The sequence below is a fragment of the Bombus affinis genome, unplaced genomic scaffold, assembly GCF_024516045.1.
Source record: "Bombus affinis isolate iyBomAffi1 unplaced genomic scaffold, iyBomAffi1.2 ctg00000629.1, whole genome shotgun sequence".
NCBI classification, from domain to species: domain Eukaryota; kingdom Metazoa; phylum Arthropoda; class Insecta; order Hymenoptera; family Apidae; genus Bombus; species Bombus affinis.
The window spans coordinates 52716-65423 of record NW_026109238.1 but is presented as its reverse complement, the minus strand read 5'-3'; the positions used below and the strand labels follow the sequence as shown (position 1 = coordinate 65423).

General features: G+C 37.1%; 1 long non-coding RNA gene across 1 annotated transcript; it reads left to right on the top strand.

The window, feature by feature from the left end:
• Positions 1–8112: 8112 nt before the first annotated feature.
• LOC126928175 (uncharacterized) lies at positions 8113–9564 on the top strand. The gene is made up of 2 exons (XR_007716406.1): positions 8113–9058; positions 9168–9564. It is a non-coding gene; the product is annotated as an uncharacterized LOC126928175 (long non-coding RNA).
• The last annotated feature ends 3144 nt before the right edge of the window (positions 9565–12708 follow it).

Sequence of the window (12708 nt, the reverse complement as noted above, 5' to 3'; positions counted from 1 at the left end):
CATCACAGATGCTGGTATAATATCACACGAAAAAGGAAGGACCACCAAGTGCACCAGTGCGTTGCAGCCATCGGGGGTGGCTTTGACGCCGGTGCCGAGGAGAGGCGCAGAACGTGTTCGATCGACCCGCGAACGCAGCCCGTGCTCGTACTGCGACAGAGTTCGTTTCAGTTAGTCTCAGTCGCTGTTTGCCCGTCGACAGCGTATAGTCGCGCCGGCCAACGATTATTTTTTTCTTTTTTTGTTTCTCGATAATTCTCTCGCAACGTTCTATACGTACACGTTCTATACGTACACCATCAGTTTATCGCGTGATCATTGTTCCCGCTTCCCCTACCTTTTGTCACGTCCTTCAAAGAAGATTTCCCTTCAGTTTTTTGTTGTTTGGGGAAAATTCATCGCTCGGACACATGGATTTATCGACACGACGGTTTATCGAGGCATCAGCGTGATGTACTTTTCAAGTTTCATATTTTCTCTATGATACTTTCTAAGGAGAATTTAGAATTCGAAAGATATCAATTTCCAGGAAATATAGGTCTTTATGAGACCATCGATAGGTTTGAATTTAATTAACTCTCTTATAATTGGTATTTCAATTTTTTAATTCCTTAAATTTAGCTTTCTTTAGACGATATAACGCGGGCATTTTATGATATATCCAATATATTCGTATATATTTTACTTTATACATTCGATAAATTTCCTTGGTTGGCCGGCCTGCAACCCACATACGGCACTTAATAAAAATTTGTTTCGTTAGAGGTCGGTGTTTGTTCATCTTCGTCATAAAAATGTCATGACGTCATATCATATCACAAGGGTTCTTCTGAAAGCTAGATATTCGATAACAAGATTAATGGTCTTCGGTAGCTTGCAATGTCAAGCTTTGAACTGGCGGGATCGCCTTGCTGTCAAATCGCCATTCAGCAGCGACCATATTCTTTAACTACGTTCAAGACGTATATCACGCTACAGGAACCATCAAAGGAGGATAATTGCAAGTTAGTTGCCCCTTAGAAACGAGACAGTTGGTTGTTACTTGTTATCCGTAGTTGGTAGTTGTTCTCCTTAGTCGCCACATATTATAAAGACGACATTCATAGTCACCAGTTGCCTTCGCTAATAGTTTCTTGTTGTCTGTAGTTAGTTCTCGTCATCGCTATGTATTCCATCAACCACGTAAAATTTAACATATAGGATTTTATTCTTTTTTATTCTTTCTGTAGGAAGATTCTTTAAGTAATATGAATTTAAGTAACTATTTTATGATACAATAAAGTGGAAAAACGATTATTTTACGTAACGTAATGTTTTAAAGAACATTGAATTTAAAGGATTCAGATAGATATCTTAAACGTAATTAAACCCTCCATATCGTAACAAATTAAAAGAAATTGCGCAAGAAAGTACAAATACATTTAATGCATAAAACATATATTTAAAATCCAAATGTAGGCGTTGACGCGTGCGTGCTACATGTTCGAAACGTTCGTTACATCCGCGATAAAATTTGTAACGACGAAGAAGCTTAACATATGGTGTGCTTCAAGACGATAGTAAAAAGTGTTGGCGGATTTTTCGAAATTTCTTCCATTCTTAATAAAAATATATTGTATAAATATAGTAAGATTTTTCAAATTTAAATAGTTATAATGATTTGAAACTTTACAATCGTACGGTTCTGTTTTATCCTTTGAATATACCTGTCATTTTCATATCTCCTTTTAACTAAACTAAATATTTGGAAATCCTATAATTTGTACACTTCTATTTGTGAATAAGATCGATGAAATTAACGCGTAACTATGCTTTCAATAATGGCTTCGATGTATTGCTCACCATTATGGCGGATTAACGTCTCTAAGTGATCGACCTTAATCACTAAATGGCAGCCGCGATTCAGTGGTAGAGCCTTACACATGACGGACATTGCAAGCGCTTGTAAGACGTCTATCGTGAAACGTTTCCAATAGCATCGATTACGACGACGGTGAAATCCGAATAGAAATATATATCGCGTATCGCTTCAGTCTGACATGTCTTAAAATAGAATCACAATTTTTCGTTCTTAAATAAAAAAAAAAAAAAAAATAAGAAAAAAGAAAAAAAGTCTATAAAAATTATATGCAAATAAAATAGATAAATGGATAAATGGTTGTACAAATTTATAAAACAGATATTACAAATATACGTAAATAAATTATATATTTATAAGTTGTTTGTTTAAATATCTGTTTGTTTAAATAAATAAAAGGGATATTTACGACTTACAATGAACGTAGTCCTGTTTTTAGTTTTAAACAAAGCAAAAACGGATAACAACTTTTTAAAATGTAAAACTCAACGCAACAGTGGTTTGTTTTAATTAATCAATAACGTTCAAAGTTAATTAATTTAGAGTGGTTTGTACATTTTGTATGCTCGCCGTATTTTAACGTTTGATGTGTAACGTTTGATGTAGTACTTGATGCCCGAAAAATCGAAAAATAATTAAATTTGATCGTTTCGTCGAATTTACAAGTGTGTATATTCGTGTGAAATCCTATGTGCTTGTGTATGCTGATGTGAAAGGCGGTAATATATTTTCTTTTTTCGATTATTGTTGTCAACTTTTGTGTGGAATAAATCAATTCCGTGAATAGAAGTGCAATCAATACAGCTTACTATGAAATGATAGCACAACAACAGTACATATCGCCATTGACGTCAGCTTCACAAAATTTCTCGAGTATCGAGGTCGTCCATTTGGGTTAAGAATTTATTTCCAAAATGCCACAAGCACGAATATCTTATGGAAATCCACTGTATTTCCACTGTAATTTTTAATAATCAGATTCCATATTGTATGCTACGATTCGAGGAAAATCCGCAGCTAATTATTATCTTTGCTGCCTTTAAATACCATAAATAGTCGTCCGTAAATTTTAAAAGATTTTCTGTGCCATACTTATATTGTGTATTTTAGTCTTAAGGTGCGGGTCGTGTTCAATTAATCGAAAGTGATGAAACTGTAATGGGTCACGATAGTCAAATATTAAAAATGGTCTCGTTGGCTACATTTAAAATCTTTACGAGATATATATGCATAGTACGTTGCTACTAGCAACGGGTAGCGATGAGCAATAGAGAACAGTACCTTCCTTATCTCGTCGTGATTATGTACATACCAGTAATGCACAGTACTCGTACTGAATATCTTACAACATCTACATAGATTTTCAGATTTGTTTCGAATATTACCAGCATAACCATGATAGTAGAATTCTGTTACAGTATTAATTCTATAGTGCCGTTATGCATAATACAGCCCTAAAATGTTTCTACAAATATACGAATATTTTCGTCAGCTACTATATTCCAACCATGGCTTATTATGAAAGGAAATATATAACGAAATTACTTGTTTTTTTAGACTAAATTAGTTTAATTTGAATAATTTTAGTAATTGTGTAGGATCGAACAACAACTTATCATTAGCTTCACTCGAGACTTGATTGCACGTAGCAACGTAATTGCGTTGGAACTGAGGGTAGAAAACAATGTCAACCGTTAGACGCGTCTGTCTGGCGAATGTGTAACGCGTGAATAATAGATGGCGGCAATCACGTGAACCCTACTTATAGCTGTTTCGGCTTATATCGTAGCATTCAACCTAGGGTAAAACGATAGGGATCATTAGAAGTTGAAAGGCCGGCTGATCAGCCTCATTTTGTTCCATTTTTTAATCAAGCGATGAATCGACAAATTGTACAGATTTCGATGGTTATCACAGTTCTCTGGGAATTTTCAAGCGCGGTTCGTCGAATTTAGTCGGATTGGCTACAGACTCTTTTACGAGCAGCTTGAAACTCGATCTAGTTTCGAGAAAATGAAAAATTCGTTTTATCTCTTTGCTTCCCTGTTCCTTCCTTCCTCTTTTTTTTTGCTTTTTACATTGCGTTAAGACCGGCTAAATAATATTGATTGCCATGGACGTTGGCTGGTTCAAAATCACTGACATCGACGATAACAAAAGTAAGTTTGATGATCATTTATCTGAGCCGGTGTTATTCGACTTGAGCTCTGCACATTTGTTAATATTATTCTAGTAGGGATGAGATACTACAAATTTTAAATAACTTCGATAAAATTATATTATAAAAATTATATTACATTAACGTTTAGAAGTCAATAAAGTGGAAAGAATTACGCGAGATAATGTAAATATAAATTACATTACAAGGAAACAATACGGCTAGGTAATTTGAAACATTCTGGCTAAAATTGCATTCTTTCAAAGTTAGGACGTACAGTATTTACAAAGCAGATTAAGTATCAAATGGGGTACTTAAGAAAATTCATGTTATCATTCTTTAGTAAACATTTTCAGGTTATAGCCTTCTGCAAAAGCTGCTTTTCGTTACGTTAACGTATTCATTATTAATATTAATCATATTGTTCTTATCTCCTAGGGGCATAACAATCCATTTTTATATTGTGTTAAAGCTAAATTTCTATTATATTTTCGCAAAATTTTCTTTCGTTTTATAGAGAAATGATAGATACACAGCATTTTTTGTTTTATGTTATTTTATATTAAATTGGAGAAAGGTGGATCGCACATAATTGAATAAAATAATATAATGCAAAAAATATCGTACATCTATCATTTCTTTATAAACCGAAAGAAACTTTTGGAACAACCTAATATTTCTCTCCAACGACACTTCTACGATGTTAAAATATTTGATAAAAATATTTGATAAAAATATTAAGAAATTCTAATATTGATTTAAACGTATCGATTTATTTACTTTTCGCTGCCAGAAATTGTTAATTATGATTTCCACTTGAAAGCGTATTTCATATTATGAGGATAAATGATCAAATTCATCTCTAATATACACGTTAGAGAGTCATTTATAGCTGCAATCCTGTTTACCGCTCATATTCCTGGAACTCGATAATTCACTAGGCGATTGCTTTAACCGTGCAGAATACATCCATAAATAATTAATCGCCATTAATATTCCATCGACTTTTGAAAATCCCTGATGTGATCTATTTCACGTGATGAGAATACGTGTAAAGTGAGGTTATTGCTTGATTATCTTTAGTCGAATAAATCGAGTGATTCAAATTATAATGCGGAAGAAAGTCAAAACTATGTATATTATTTTTTTCAATTTTTATGTATCATTTGACGGAAGGAAATTTCGTAAGTAAGGTTCACCTTCTTTAATGTCAATGATTTTGACATATGTTATTAAGCTCCAAATTCTAAGCAATCTTCTATATATATATATATATATATATGTAGTATCTTAATGGGTCTTAGAGGAAAGGACAAGTAATGATGTTTTGATTTAATAAATAATGTTCGAAGCAACGAAATGATTACGATGCTGTCGTACGTCTTATTCTCATAGACGGCTTCCGACTTCCCGATTCACACTCTTCCGCTTCTACACTCGCTCGCTCTCGCTTCTCAAGTCACACTCTGCACACCTTTTGCATCCGTCTTCTCCGGCTTCTCAACTAACACTGCCTTTAGCGTCTCTTTGTCTTTTCCCGTCCTATCGGACACGTGTCCCGAAACGCCCGTGGCCAGAGTCACGCAGGCCCTTTCCACGAAACTATCCACTTAAAAAGAACCGACGACACATTGATGTACCCGACGATGCCGCGGCTCTCGCGGCATTGTTTATGGTTCGGCAGATATCTTAGGCCTTTTGTCCACGATACTACATATATAACATACGTATAATAGCCAAAGTTCAACTGCCAAGTATACGCAAAGCTTTTATTTTCAATTTATGCGACACCACTATGTTTCATGAATTTATTTGCTAACGGTATTGAAACAAATAACAAGCAGAGGACGAACTATCCGTGAACTGTTTTGCCAACGAGTACGCTTCCAATATTTTCTGTTTGAGAAAACACACTTGTTGCTGTTGCAACTCCAAATATTTTTACAGCCGACGTTTTTGCCATGAATCATCGGCTAACATATAAAATAGAGAAAAGCCATAGTTGATTGTAATGGAAATTTAGAAAACCTGAAACTCGATATAGAAGGGAAAAATAAAGGAAAGGAAGGGAGAGATAATTGGAAGCTTGGGGCCAGGTTTAATTCACTGAAACCGGGCTGCTTGTGTCATCACGAAACAGAATTGCCAGTACGTCATTTCTGTGCTCCCGTCCTCGTAAAAACGGTTTCACTCGTTAAGAAAAAACGAATAGGCGGTGAAGAGAGAAAAAAGCAGACAGAGAGCGCTTTTAAAAAGCTGACGAAGCGTGCGTTGCCACAACGAGACACACGGTGCTATTTGTCGTTTTAAATTGCGCCGCAACTTGTTTTTCAGATCTTTGCTAGAGACACGTGAAAACACGTTGGAAGTATATTTCTTGTTTTTGTGGAATTTAGCTGGAAAATAAAAAATAACGTAAAACATGTACTTACGACTTACAGAGTAATTGAATGTATACACTATAATAACCAGCGATTTAAGGCTTTAAAAGATCGAAAAAAAAGAAAAGAAAAGAAGAAAGATAATATGTTGTGGCAGTCTAACTCGATCTAAGGAAATAGAGAGGGAGGGGGTTGGGGGGGGGGGGCAAAGCTTGTTAATCTGGAAAGAATACAAGCATCAATTTCAAGCACTTATAGAGAATCAAGCGGGCTTGTTAAGGTCGTAAGTTGGACAATTATCCCGTGTTAGGTTCAATCAGCTTAGTCCTACACAAAATTGATCGAATCATGTGAAAACAAATGTATTCTGATTTTTGTCGCAGATATTTCTGGTCTACGCACTCCAGTGCCCACAAAGCAGTTATTGAAACAGCTGATTTTCGCCTATTCTAGAGCGACAACATCCCCTGATCTTTTACAACCATGAAGGACCTGTACTCGAAAATACTTGCAATTCTCATCTGCTTGCAGGTTATTTTCGTCACTTTCTTCCCGTCAGGGGCTGGTAAGTTGATACTGATTAATTATACCATCGAAATTCTATATAATGGCTACAAAAAATATTTGCATCATTACCCTCATTTCCTAACGAAGCGCGTTTTTTTACCAAGTTTTATATTTCATTTCATAGTATCAAATCTCTGTAGTTACACGAAAGTATTAAATGATAGGAAACTTGATATACACGAATTTAATTAATTAATAAGTTAGTCGATATACAGCCATTATTATTTCATGTGAAATATTACAACGTCAAAAACTTAACGTTCTTGTACGTACAGTATTAATCACAAATTGTAAGAATGTTTACTGATAAGCAAAATAGATAATATGGAAAACGCAGACCTATGGAAAGAGAATTCCTGACATTAGACAGGAATACGCGATTGCACGAAATATTTTATGGTATGTCTGACATGGAGAATATATGCGGCGAAGTACGAAAAATTCATCCTGAGATATGTATACGACCTACGCGGTACGGGACGTGTTATAAATGGTTTTCGCCACTCAGCCGTATTTGAATTTGTGAACACGATCGAACAAATGACGCGACAATTATTAATTGCCGTCTCTGCCTTAGTAACGATTCGCGTTGGAACGAGGTCGAATCGTTCCGATTCCACGCGCGATTAACAAATAATTACAGTGGACATCAATTACTTGGATGACCTTCGTCATTTCAGCTTAAAACGATTAATTTGATCAAACCAACCAATTATTTCAATTAATACAATCTGCACTTTAAATTCGCACGTCTTGTGTATACACACCGGGCCAGAGAAAAGTTTTCATTCGTTCGAGTAGAACCTTCGTAGTCCTTGAGGACGCGTGTCGCTTCTCGTGCACCTAAAGTTTCGCTCAAATTAACCGATTTATTTGAATTCGAGCGAGTGAAAACCTCTTTGTCACCGTGAGTTTGTTACTTAATTGATACTCTTAGATGCCCTTTGCTTTCAATCTCTTACATCCATTCTTAATTAGTCAAGTCGTTTGACTTTTGACAAGTATTTTGAAACCATTTTACTAACACGAACCTACTTTTTTACTTGAGATTATCCGCTATTTTTATTCAAATGTATATGTACGTATATACACTTTTGAATTTTAAACGAACCTTCTATTATACCTATATCCTTTAAGTGCCGTTTTAAGTTTCAAGAGACTTTAACTCGGATAGCTCGACTTGGAGTTCTAACGTATACTGTAAAGCACACTTGCGAAGTAAAACAGCAAACACGATATAAAAACTTTTTGCCCATGTAAGAAATCGAATAACCTATTTCAACGGTGCTTTAATCTCATCGATGAAGCATCGATGCAACGAAGGAGCATCGTGATAGCCGCAATGCGGATCCGTTGAACAAAAATTTCCTGGTACGGTCGTTTTCGTAATGTTATTAACCGTTTTAGTGTCGGATGTTTCAAGACTCCGTATCGGTTTGTGCTGTGCAGCGCGATAGCGCTTCGTTTATTTATTTGCGAGTAGTACCGATCGACGCGATCGCGCTGCCCTTTTTCATCCTGTTTTTTTCATCGAAATATACCGTTCGACGTGCTCGCGCTTCATTTCATCGGTTATACTGGAAGCGTTACAACAAACACTCAAAAGTTTGCGAAATATTTATGCTCTGCGTTTCGTTTGTGTGATAACATTCTATAATGCAGGATTTGGTTTTCCGATTCAAGAGGTAATTTTTTATATTGGTTTTTTTTTTTATTTGGTTTATGATTATTTGAAAAACGAGTAATTACGAGAGGAAACTCTGATATGACTCGCGACGAGCACGCTTGAGCGCGTTGCGAATTAATGATCGTGACCATACATCGTGGCACAATTTACCACGGTACGCGAATAGAGTGATCACGCTGCGTGGCGTTAAAACGGTTAGCGTAACTGCGCGTACGATTGTCGAGTGACAAAGATATTGACGCTGGTAATCGTTTTCAGTGCATTTAGGAGGAAACTGTACTGATTTCGAAGGACGATCTGTCTTACATGGACAGATGTATGTGCCGGGACCTTGGATTTGCATACACTGCATATGTTACAATTCGAAGTCAACATCTTGCGGGCGTCTCCGCTGTTCAATTCCTGCGGTAAGTATATGCTCATTCTAAGAGCAACCAGCTTAACACAACCATGAGAAACTAAAGTACACCGTTAACGCTTGCATGCTGGTCGTTAAAACACATGCTGCGCGAATAGGGTACACAGCGATTCATTTAACTCGCCTTGAATTAGTTTTAGAAAGACAAACATGGACAGGGATAATTTTTGTCACGAGTCGTTTAATTTATTCGTTCATTAGAACGAATTAATTTACACCTGCTGAGATCGCGATTGACGCGACAAATTCGAAATCTTGTTCCATATAAATATTTTTAAACAAGCACGTCGTAAGCTTTGTATATTTTTTAATCGCAACGAAACTGTTCAGAGAAATGCTGAAATTATTAATTATAAAAGGAGATTTCTACGCATCGTTGTAAAAGTGTCAGGGAAAATATTCGTGAAACAGTTACGTTGTTACAAGTTCTACAAGAAGAAATATCGAAAATCACGTTCCACTTATTCAGTTGCACGTGTAAAAGGTATCTTGCGTTCGCGCAAAAAATCTCTGAAGGATACATGCTTTATAATAATTGGAGTGTCGAAGTTGTTACACGGATCGGCGTACACGTACCTTTTAATGAAACTAGGTTACTCATTCGTTATTCGTTCCTAATTTTCAGCTTCACGATTTTTACGCAATAAAATTTTATACACCTGTTCGGTTTATAAATGATTCAATTCAAATTTAACAGAATTAAAGTTGAAATAATCATTTGTACTTCATTAAAAGGTTCTTTCAGCATCTCGTTTCAATATTTTTATTGGTAATATTTTGTTGATCGTTATATTTAAATGGAGTTTTTCAAAGGAGAGACATTTTAAGGTAGGAAATGGACATACATTTATAATAAGAATTCAGAAGAAAGAATATTTCATACAGAAAGAAATATTCCGTATGTATAAATAACTACGCTATGAATTTTATATGTATCGGATATTCCTTCTGGTTAATGTATCTGATGTTTTTTCACGCGAGATAGCGTATATTTGCATCTATATGTCTCTTCGTTTCTCAGTAGTAAAACTTAGCATTCATGCGGCTGATAAGTAGTTACGCACTGACAACGAGAAACATAAAATGAGTAAGAAGCATGAGACATTCTATAGGAAAAATAAACTTGTTTTTATCTTTCATTGCATATTCGTCAGAATATTGTTAATAAATATTTAAGTTAAGATTTCAGTTGAAATAAATACATAGGATTAGACATTTATTTATATATATATCTATGAACGCATTTGACATAAAATTTTGATAACGACTAAAATTATATATTCTGATATTAAATTAATTTAATGAGAATAAAAAACTAATTTTTTTAAACAAGATTTTGTATAAAGTTATATTTATTAGGAAAAGTTCGTTCATCCCTTTATAATATGATAGGATTAGACTCATAGCTGTGTAAATCATTTCATGGAATAGTATATGTGTGCGTGTGTGTTCTAAGTTTTTACTATAAAAATGCTAAATGTACTAGGAGACGTTTTTAAAAATTCATACATTTTTCTTCATCAAACATATCAATCGTTATATTGAAAAGTTAATTATCTATTATTTGTTTCGAGCTGCACATTGATTGAGACATTCCTGTTGGTTATAATTGCGAATTTAACGCAACGAAGTTGTTTGAATCCCTTGCGAGCATGTAAATATATCGTCGAATTAATAGGTCAATTACTTGAGGTTGGAATTGAAAGAAAGAGAAAGGTGGAGGAGAAGTCTTGCGTTTGAATGCGGGACACTTTTAAAGCCCACAGTTCGCTGAAATTGCCAGAGAATTCAATTAAATGGCAAATTAAACCATTGAACTGAATCTGTTTCCAATCGCGAGCTTAGAAGTTCTATCCTTTGAATTTTTATATCAGTCAACTTTCTTTTTGTACGTACGGTAACGAATACAATTCATGAATTAATGAAGTATGTAATTGGATGAAAGTTCTTCTTCCTGGATTCAGTTTAGACTAAGAAAAATTATATAATAACGAAATTATCAACTTAAAATTGATAGAGTGTATAGTTTTTTTTCTTTTTTTTTTTTTTGCGTGAGGAGGGGAAAATGCTGTTACGCATACCCAGTGATCCGCATCACTGGGTTATGTGGGACTCGGGCGGATGTTGTTGCCATACCCACTAAAAACCCCTCCTCCTTTTTCCTTTGCTTTGAGGACAGACAACCCCGGTAAAACCTGTCGGCAGTCATCAGGGTTGTCCTTTCATGCCCCGTTGTATCTTCTTCGTCGGGCAGCTATTCTGTATATTCAGTATTGCTCTCGTCATCTTCTCAGCTAGTTCAGAATACTGGGCTGATCTCCTTCTGTGGTTCTTTGTTGTCTTGTATCTCTGCCTTCACTGCTCCGCGTAGTTGTTGTTGCTCTCGTTCTCCTCCTTGTCTCCTTCAAGGCCTTCGCTGTCACCCTCCTGTGAGACATGACGGTCTTGCGAAATTGCCTGAATTTATCCCAGCTCTCGTTCTTGGCGGTCACCGTGGCGATCAGATTGTCCACGTCTATCTTCTCGCCAAGAGCGTTCTCCAGCTCAATCCTTCTGTCCGTTCACCTCGGGCACGTGAAGAGGGCGTGCTCTGCATCGTCGTTAGGGTCTCCACAGTCGAGACAGTTGCTGTCGCTGCTCTTGCCAATCCTCTTTCTATAGACACCGAAACTCCTGTAGAGGTGGCCGTGTGTGCGTTATATATTTATTGGACGTGCGTGATAGCTGTGGTAGTTGGGCCTGGTCCGCTGTAATTGTCACTGGGGGCTGTAGATGTCGCTGCCGTCGTCCGACACTAGTTAGTGTCGAGTGCCGCCACACTCCCATGCCCGGTTAACAGCTGCATGCTGTGATGATCGATGTCCATCTTCTTTTTGGTAAATAGCAGCGCACTCGGTATTAATTTCCTTGCGCCTCCAGTTCCCCCTTCAGCTCGTTGCCGTCATCCGCGCCGATCTTGGTCTTATGGATCTTGTTCCACTCGTAAGTCTCTCCGAGCATCTTTATCTTTATGTAGATCGGGAGATTTCCGGTCAACACGCAAAGTGCCGCGTGGGAGACGGTACGATATGCCGTCGTTGTTATGCACAGGGCCGTTCGTTGTGCCCGTTTCAGCTTCTTCCTGTTCTTATCGGTATTCGCTAAGCTAATTCTTCTTTCTGAACCCATACTGCCTCCGATGGAACGGGTCCGTTCCGATGCATCTCTCGATGATCTTCTTAAAGCATTTTTCCCAGATCTTGCTCATGGCTGGGAGTATGCTTATCGGCCGGTACGCGTTAGGGAGACTGGGATCCTTTCCCGGCTTCCTTAGCAGTATTACTCTGGCCGTCTTCCAGCAGTCTGGTTCCAGCTTGCTTCCAGCTCCTGCTTCCAGCAGTCCAGGAGTCTTCCATCGACTCCTGCAGCCTTCTTGGTGTTCATTCTTCCGGCGGCATCGACGACATCGCCTTCGCCGATGACGACGCTGAAGCTGATGTCTCCTTCTTCTTCGGTCTCTGCCTCTTCGCGGCCCTCGTAATGGGAGGGTCCGTGTCCCATGGTGAATAGCCTCTGTAGGACTGCTTCCACCATGTCGATCGGCATGTCGTTGGTTGGTTTCTTGCTTTTGCATCTCTTCATGACTGTGCGATAGGGTTT